The sequence below is a fragment of the Egretta garzetta genome, unplaced genomic scaffold (assembly GCF_000687185.1).
Source record: "Egretta garzetta isolate BGI_Z169 unplaced genomic scaffold, ASM68718v1 scaffold535, whole genome shotgun sequence".
NCBI lineage: Eukaryota > Metazoa > Chordata > Aves > Pelecaniformes > Ardeidae > Egretta > Egretta garzetta.
The window spans coordinates 182,531-191,882 of NW_009259722.1; positions in this window are offsets into that span (position 1 = coordinate 182,531).

The window sequence follows — 9,352 nt, forward strand, 5'->3', positions numbered from 1 at the left end:
CACCCATGGGAGAGGAGTGCCCCAAGCCCAGCCACCCATGGGAGGGAAGCGCCCCAAACCCAGCCACCCATGGGATGGGGAACACCCCAAACCCAGCCACCCATGGGAGGGGGAACACCCCAAACCCAACCACCATGGGAGGGGAGCATCCCAAGCCCAGCCACGGGGTGCCCGGCTGCTCGCAGCGCGCTATCAAAGCCTCGGCGTTGATCACCGTGTCGGGCTCTTCGGCAATCGGCTTTGGTTTTGTGAGAGCTTTGATCACGATAGCTCAGCTGGGGGAAAAGTGTGGTTCCCTTTGTTTCGGCTAACTTTCTTCACTTTCATCCTCATAAATTATTTATTCTTGTTTGTTCTATTCACTTTCATATTTTTGTTTTCTTCCCCATTAAAATTCTGCTTCAGTAGCTCGTGGAGAAACTTTGAAGCTCTCCCTCCCCATCCTCAACCTTTCTGGGGAGCCAAACTCCTCCCCGGTAGGGTCGGGCGCGGGGAGGGAGGCACCGCGGTCCCGCGCTCCCGGCTGCTCTCTGCGAAGCACTCGCGCCGGGCAGGAGGGCGGCTCTGTCGAGGAGCTGACCACGAAGGTGGGACTATTTCTGGCACTATAACGTCTCCTGCTTTGGATACGCTGGGTGACTAAAAGCCTTCTCTAGGGAGGGATGGCTTCTCTGACCTTAAAAAGGCTTTCAGTTTTCAAAGCAGAGCACAGATTTGGTGGATAAAAAGGCCCTTAGCAGAGCTGCTGAGCAGACCCCCCAAAGCCACAGCGCGGCCCCTGGCCTGACACGGGTGCTCCTGCGCCCGCTTTCCCTTCCCACGCAGCAGCTGCTTCGGCTGCTCTCTTTCTTTCTTTTTTTTTTTTACAGAGCGCTATTTTTAACCTTTTGTCAATATTTTTTCCCATGGAAACATGGACTTTATTGTGTTCACCCTTAAATGAGTCCTCCAAAAATAAAGTCTGCCGTTTCCCATTGCGTCTGTTGTCCCAGGTTTGGTAACTCCACCTGTGTCTGCACCAGCACCTGGGTGGGTTGGCCTCAGATATGCTGGGATGGCCGCAGGTTTTCCCACTTTGGTGATCAGGTCTCAGGCTTTAAAACCCCAGGGCTTGGGGTGGGGCCAAGTGGTGTTTTCCCTGGGAGCTCTGTGGCATTCCTTCTGTGATGTGGGGATGGAGGCTGGCTGTGCTCTGCTGGCATGCTCAGGGAGCAGAGGACCTGTGTACAGAGGAGGAAATGGGCTGGCAGCCCCCTTGGATGAACAGGGCATCGGCAGCCTTCTATGAGACCTGGAAAGGTAATTGCTTGGAGGTGCTGGTATCACGTTAGGAGGTATCGTGTGTTCCAGGGTAGCAAACTGTGCTGCTGTTACTGCTTTGCCAGCAGCACCCAGGGCCCTTCTGAGGAGGGAGGTGCTGCTCCTTGCCCTGAGGAGTGTGGCATCTCTTGTCTTCTCTGGTTTCCATCAATATTTATAAGTGTATTGTGGAGAACTGGGTGTGCTTTCCAGTTTATGGAGGCTTGGTGTGTGTTGCCTTGAGCTACCTGGTGCAATAAAGGGGCAATTAGCAATTGCTATGGAACATGCCAGTGCTGTGACTTACCCCAGAGGATCTGGGAGCACCCTTGGAGCCACCATCCTGCAGCCAAGGACTGGACCCATGAAAGCTGCCAGTGAGTCTTGCCCCTTGTATGCTGTGAAATTGCGGCTGCAAGGCTGCCTCTGGGGAGAGGTTGCAGCTCCTGTCTGAAATTTCTGGGTCAGGATTATTGATTGGGATCATTAATTGGCCTGGCTCTGCAAGGGGTGGGGCAGTGGAGCTCGGTGCTGCCAAGGTGCCTTCGGAGGCAGCCTGCCCAGGTGCTGGTTCTGCTTCTGCACGGGTGCCCAGGAGGAGGATGCTGCACCATTGCCTTTTCTCTGTCCCATTGCTTTCCTTCTCTCTGTCCCCAGCGCCTCTCCTAGCCCCTGTGTGCCAGACCCAGCCTCGGGTGTAAGCGCCCAGCATCGCCACAGGCCCTCAGGGGTCCCTGGGGAGCTGGAGCACGAGTACAAGATGGTGTTACTTCCAGGATTCTCGTGGCAAATATATTGCAAGCTGAAGGGCTTATGGCAATAATAACCCTCGGATCCATCTCTTCCTTTACCACTGTGGGATTTACAGCAGCCAGCAAACAGTCAAGCCTGGGATCGCACCTCAACCAACACGCATTATGTCAGTTCGCACCGTGTTACCCTCCCTGCATATTTTCTGGAGTAATCGGATTTGACTACTTGCCTGCAAATTGACAGAGCTCGCAGGTTGGCACAGAGGCAGGCACAGTTCCTGGAATTAAAAATAGTTCTGTGTCAGGGCTCATCTCAGTAATCAGCACCGCTGGGCGGCTTTGATCTCAATCCCCTGCGAACCGCAATGGCTTTCCAGCTCTGCATGGCTCTGGCGGTGCATGGGCACGTGTGCTGGGGGGGGACATGGGGCTGAGCATGGGGGGGGGGTGTGCATGTGTGCAGAGGTGGGCAGGCTGCTAAACCCACCCGAGGGACACCTTCTGTGTTCCTGTGACTTGCCAAAAACCCCTATGGATTTGAGGGCTGAGACCTCCAGTGTCATGCAAGGGACCTGCACTTCCAGATCCCATTCAAATGGGTGGGATCAGTTAAAATGAGCCAGCTGAAGCCTGGAGAACCTGCAGTTTCCATCTCCAAAGTGATGAGAAAGGGGCGAGGTGGGGCTGGGTTGCCCTTGGAGGGCGGGAGCAGCCTGGCATGCCAGGGGATGCTGCATGTGCGTGCAAATCACCGGTGCCTCGGGTTAGCTGTCTGGATGCTGCTGTAGTTCTGCCGCGTGTCGTGACGAGAGCTGTAGGGACCTGTGGGTAAGGGTCTCCTGAAAGAGCCCCCCTTGGCTGCCTGTGGGAAGAGGCTCTGTTTTGGGGAGGAGTGGAGTGTTTCTTACATCCCAAGCTCCAGACCGATTTGGTTGCGACAGGCAAAGAAAAGGCAATTCCAAAAACCAACCTCGCAACCCTAAATGTCCCAGGAGCGGTGGCTGGTTTAAAGGCACCTGAAACCCCTTAGCCCAGGGGAGGTAATGGGTACAGCTCAGTTAAATGGTAATCACAGGTTGAGGCAAAGATCTGAGAAATTTAAAGATAATTAAAAGTATCTGAGGTTTCCTGAAACAGCTTCTAAAGCTGACAAATGGAAATAACCCACTGGGTGTTGATGAGCTTTGAATTTCGTTAGAAATTGCCGAAGAATAAATTTAGCAAATCACCGAGAAGGGCGAATGCAGCATCGGAGCTCCAGCCCGCAGTCGGCACTGGTAATTCTCCAAATTCCTGACAATTATCCATTTCGGGAGACATTTCCACTTATCTCGCCTCACCTTAAAGCCTTCCTATTGAACTCTGCCTATGATTAATCCTCGTCCGTGCTCACCTTTCTCTCTTCTCCATTATTGCTTTCCTCTGTTTCTCAGCACGGCGACATCCATCCTCACCTCCCCGTCCTTTTTTCTGCTACTGCTCCATTTAAGAAGGATTAAGCTTTTAGTTGCAGGGCTTTTGCCTTGTATTGCCGTGGCATTGCAGAGCTGCTTGAGGCGGCTGGGGCAGCTTGGAGTCCCTGCAGAACGCCACAGCCCGGGGGTGCATCGTGGTGTTCCCCGGCGGGTGGGATGCCCCCGCCGGCAGCGTCCCTTCCCGGAGGGCAGAGCTCGGTCTTGACCCCAACCAGGCAGGCTGCTGAGGACAGGCACCCCTGGCTCTGGGAGCTGGAGTATGAATGCTGATGTCCTTTTTGGAAGGACAAGGGAATTTCCCAGAAACTGTGGGGTTTTTTGAAGGACACACACAGGACAGAAAATGCAGAGTGAATGAGGATGCCAGCCTCGATGTCCCAGTGTCCCTGGCCACAGCACATGTGGGAGCTGGGAACGGGCAGGGGAAAAAAATTGTGTGGTGGCATAGTAAGGGAGAGCAGATAATGATAATAAAAAGGGAAATGAAATAAACACAGGGAAAAAAACCCACCCAAGCTGCCTCTCAGTAGGCTGTAGGGTTCAATGAGCAGCTGGGACAAAAAAAATGCAACCCTTGTGCTTTCTGAATAATAGAGATGGGAGCGCAGGTGATAAGAAGGCAAAGGGAGGAAGGAGGGAAAAAATAGAAAGGAGAAATTACTGAAGAGAGAAACCTGCAGGTGCGGAGTATTTTGCTATGCTAATAAAGAGATGAAAGCAAATGGAACAGGAGCAGAGACTGGCAAAAGTCGTTCTTTGGTTGGGAAGAATAAGAGGATAAACGTCTTTAACATTTATGAAGTTGCAAAATAAAACAAAGAGAGGCTCAGAACATCGAGCTCGTAGATGAGGAAATTAAAGTACATAAAATATTTATCCGTTTGCGCTCAGCGGCTGTCAGCCATGCGTGCGCTGGAGGAATGGTGTGTTTCCAGGCACAGCTTTATTCGTGCTCCTATTTTTTCCCTGCTCTCCCAGAGATGAACAGGAACAATTTGGTAAGCAGTAGCTGAACACGCCGCTCATTTCCTACACTCCATCAATGTTTCATTTCTTAATGCCCTCAAAACAAAAATGGAAAGTTGGTATAAAATATATTATTCTCCTTTCAAATCATGGTAAAAAGGAGCGTGGTTCCGGGCCAGCCATCAAGATTACAGACGGGCATTTGTGTTAAATGGGGGCTGCAGCGCTGACATGTGCCGGCTCGGAAGCGGCCCTGCAAGGAGAGCGGCAGCGCGGGGCTCTGTGTCCCCAGTGCTCCTGGTCCCGGCCCCAGAGGACCCTTTCTGGAGGATGCTCTTGGCTTCTTGTCCTCTGAATGTTTCACCCCTCCTCGCTGCCACGGTGAGCAGATTCCTCAGTTCAGGCGACTTACCAGTTACCGAACTGGAAACGAAAGCAGCTTCTAAATTCCAGATGTGGCCTCTGACTTGAAATGGCAGCAGAGTGCAGCACATTCCCAAGGCCTTCATTGGATGCTTCTTGTGGTGGCACTACGGGAACGGTGTCACCGGTGCCTGGCATGGCACTCCTGGACAGGGTCCAGACCTGCTGCAGGGACCCATCTGCAGCACCCAGCCCCATCACCCATTCTATCACCGATCCCATCACCCATTCTATCACCGATCCCATCACCCATCCATCAGGACAAGCGGCGCCGTGCAGCTCAACCCCGGCAGGGCGGTGCAGGGGTGGTTCACTCGCCGGTAGCTCATCCCTGTTGTCTGCACGGCAGCGCTGGCCCCAGGCAGTGGCATGTCAGCCTCTGGCCTATTGCTAATTTTAATTTGTTTGATAGGGAATCCCGGGTGCTCCGGTGACTTGGCTGGCATCGCCTGCTGCTGTCAGATGCATTTATTCTCCAACAGCAGCATCTGGAGTTTACCAGCCCTGCGCTAACTTGCTGCTGCTCTTGTTTGGCAAATATTTCTTTTTCAATCGCCAGGCTGCCGTTACCTGTTTGCCTGCTGATTTGTTTTGTCTTTGGCAGTGCTGCTGAGCTGGGGTCCCGCATCGGGCAGCAGGGGGGTCCCGGGAGCTGGGTGGGCTGCGGGCAGGAGGCAGGGAGCTACCTAGAAGGGGACCGAGGGTGCCCAGGGGATGAGCCTGGGTGTGGGGCTCTGCCTCCTCCTTGTCAGGCGTGGCCAGGGCACAAGGGCCTGGGGCTGGAGGAGGAGGAGGAGGCCAGGTCTGGAGATGCACCATCCCGGGGAGTGGCTTTGTCCTTCCAGGCTGGATGGTGCCCTCTTTTGCAGAATTACAAGCGCTAATGTTACATCTCGTTTCCCTGTGTCTCTTGGGGTTAACGGACAAGTTGCTGGCCAGCCCAAGGGATTTTTGGAATCCTACCCTTCCAGGGAGGATGGCTTGGGATTGCGGTGAGCAAGGCTCGGGTGGGGTGGGAAGCGCGGGAGAGCTCCCCTTCTTGTACATGCCTTGCAGCCTTCTGTAAAGCACGGAGATGTCGATATTAATTTTGTTATGAAGCTCAAAACCCCCCTTGATCTTGGCTTTATCAGAAATGATGAATTCTTGGGGAATTTCTTAGTCTGGGTATTCTGGTTTCCAGTGAGATGCTTGGATAACATAAGCTAAAATCAATGCATTGACTTCAGTTGGGATCCGCCAGCCTACACCAGCTGCGGAGATGGTCGTCCCCTGTCTCCTGGTGACAATTTTTATCTTGGTAAAGCTGACCCAGCCTGAAGGAAATGAGGAGAAGCTGAGAACCACGGCAAGCAGTTTGCTGCATTCCCAGATGATGCAGCATCCGTCTCTGATGCAGGATCAGAATTTTCTCAAAGGGAGAGGAAAAATAGAAGCAACAATTTCGCAGGATCACCACTGAGAAATCACTTTAACAGCTTATAATGACACTTTACGGAAGGCGCGCGCGAACTCCCACATCACGATTACAGCGTTTCCAAACGGCGGGCGCTGCGGCGCGCGTCCTGACGGCGCCCGATGGGAAGCTGGGCACTGTGGGGAACGGCTGAGCGGCCACCCACGGGAACACGGTCCCGTGTCCCGGCCAGCCACGGCAATCAGAGAGCCCATGTATGGGAGGGAGCCTGCGGGCGCTGGGGGAGTAGATGCAACTGTACGCGGATTTGGGGCCATGGTTTAGTGGTGGGATGGCGGGGTTAGGTTAAAGGTTGGACTCGATGATCTTAAAGGTCTTTTCCAACCAACATGATTCTATGATTTCCTCCAGGTTCCCCCTGTCCCTGGTGGTCACCAGCAGTATTCGTGTTTTGTGTGCTCGATGGGCTGCCCTGAGGCGCCGCGTGGCAGCGGGGTGAGGGATGCGCGCTCTGAAGGCCGCGGTGGGCATCGCGGTGCTGTGGGGCTCCCCAGCCCTCCCCGTTCCCCCCATCGCCATCAGTGCTCTGCAGGCAGAGGCTCCCGGGAGCCCCCGCACTTGATTCAGTCGTGGCTTAATTTAATCCTCTAATCCAATCAATACTTTGTGGGCCAGGTCTTTGTTTTTAAAAAACAAACAAACAGAAAAGCTTCTAGTCTTTTTTTTTTTTGGCTGATTTATGCAGGTGTTATTAGGTTAGTGCAATCAGTGGGGATAAAGCTGCCCTCTGTTTAACGAGGGAGCAGCCCAGCTCTGTCTTGTGGAAGGGAGGGGAGCCTGGAGAAGGAAACTGCGTGCTGCCAAAGTTGGGCACTTGGGACATTACCGCTGGTGTCATCAGCCTCACAGAGGTGACCCTTTCTGTTGCAGGAACGATGGGAGGCCCCGGCGAGGGCTCCACCTCCTCTCCAGAAGCTCCAGGAGATGAGTGAGCGGCAGGACGCGCTGCGGCCTCCAGAGCCCAGGAAGGATGGGGAAAGGTAGGCGGCTGGAGAGCGCGGCGAGGCGTGCAGGCAGATTAAATGTTCTTCCCGAAGCCGTGCGGCACTCGGGCGGGCAGTGCAGTCTCTGGTCATGCGGCGAGAAGCCGCTTTCCCTCGATGGGGCTCCCGCCGTGCCCGGGCACCGGGGCAAACCTCCCCGCCGCTGGCTCTGCCTCCCCGTGCCCGCCGGGAGCGCCGATGGAGCACGTGCTCCGTGCTGGTGCTTGGCTTAACGAGACGACGCGCCCGCTCTTGATAAGCGTGAATCCTGCAGCGGTTGTTCCACCTTTAATCAAATTTGCAGAGCCTCAGGCCATTTGTGGGGAAAGGAGCGTTCTCCATCTGTAACACGGGGAAGTTTGGCTGCCAAGGGGCGCGAATCCCGGTGACGAAGTTATCCTTTCTCGTTGCATCCGAGTGCGAATTTCCCAGGACTAGCCTCAGCAAAGTTGTGATGGATTTTTTTGGAGGATTTTTTTTTTAGAGGATTTTTCAAGCTCTGTAAGAGGGCTGGCAAACGCAGCCGCCGCTTCCAGGGCTTGGCGATGCATTCGTGTATCTCCAGCCTTCCAGATCACGCCGCGCGAAGCCGGCAGGGGAGCCTGCTCATACAAAACTGGTTTTTGGGCTTTGTTTAAAGGGACTCTGGGGCACTTGGCAGAGGCGGGGGGGTGAGTGGCACTGCCAGCCCCTCAGAAGGAGCTGCTTGGCCACCCCGGCCATGGGGAGCAGCAGGCTCCCAGCTCTGGGGATGCCATGGGGCTTTTTCTTCCTGCTGCGCCGCTGGGACTCCGAGATGTGCTGGGGGTGCTGGTCCTGGTGCACGCGGGGCTGAGACCAGGGGCTCTGAACAAAGTGTGCGGAACGAGCTGTGCTTCTGGCAACTGCTGGCCGGGATCCATCAGACCTGGATGGTGGCCCCTTGGGGATGGCCCCTTGCGATCTCTGTCTTCACCCATTTGGCAAAATTCTCCTATTTCTGCCTGCAAGCTTTGGCACTTTGGTTGCATTGCGCCTCTACTAAAGCAAACCCACCACAGTGAAGCCAGCAAGGAACTAACCCCCCAAAGACGCTGCAAGAGGCGCCAGGAGGGTGATGAAAACCAAGAGAAACATCTCTACCTTCTTGTTTTTTCGAGAAAGGTCAATTGACTCCCTGCCACCTTGCAGCCCATAACAAAATCGATGATACTTCATCTTTAATTTGATTTTTCCATTCAATAAGGGTGGCAAGCATTAGTGTCACTGTAATTTTACAGAGTGCTGTTAGATAACAGGAGAATATCAAACGTGAAGATTATGTGTGATATCAGTGGCAAAATATTGTACCCGGCAATGATTTAGAAGAACATTAATGGTTCAGGCATGCTATAAGACATGTCATGAATTGGACAATAAAATGTCTCGTTCTTCAAATAATTACTCACGGGCTGACGTCTGGCTGTTCGGGAGGCAGCTCGGCGCCCGTGGAACCCAATTCCCCGTTGCTCCTGGGGCAGGGACCCCCGCTCCCCCACGGCTGATCCTGCGTGCCAGCGAGGTGGCCAGGGGCCGCCGCCGGAGCAGTGACGGATGCCACGTGCTTTCAGCCGGTCGATAGCAGGATTGGTGTAGACGGCGGTTATTTTTGTGTTTAATTCACTGAATAAAATGAAACAGGTAAATCACTCGGAGGAGATGTGAGCCGATGTTAATGGCCACGTTTGCGGCCCTATCTAAAAATGAGGTCTCCAATTACTGACTCACGCTGCTGTTTGTGCACCGTGGCACGGAGCCTCTGCAGTGCTGCTGGGCGGCAGCCGTCCCCTGGAGCAGCCCTGGGGGCTCCAGCAGCGCAGGCTGGGGCTGTGCCCACACCCCAGTGACACACGGCAAGCCCCTCTGTCCCCAGAGGTGGGGGGCATGCTCCCCTTTTCCCTGGCCTTGTGGGAACGGGGCTGAGCCAGCAGAAAGCATCGGGGCTGGCAGCACCTCTGC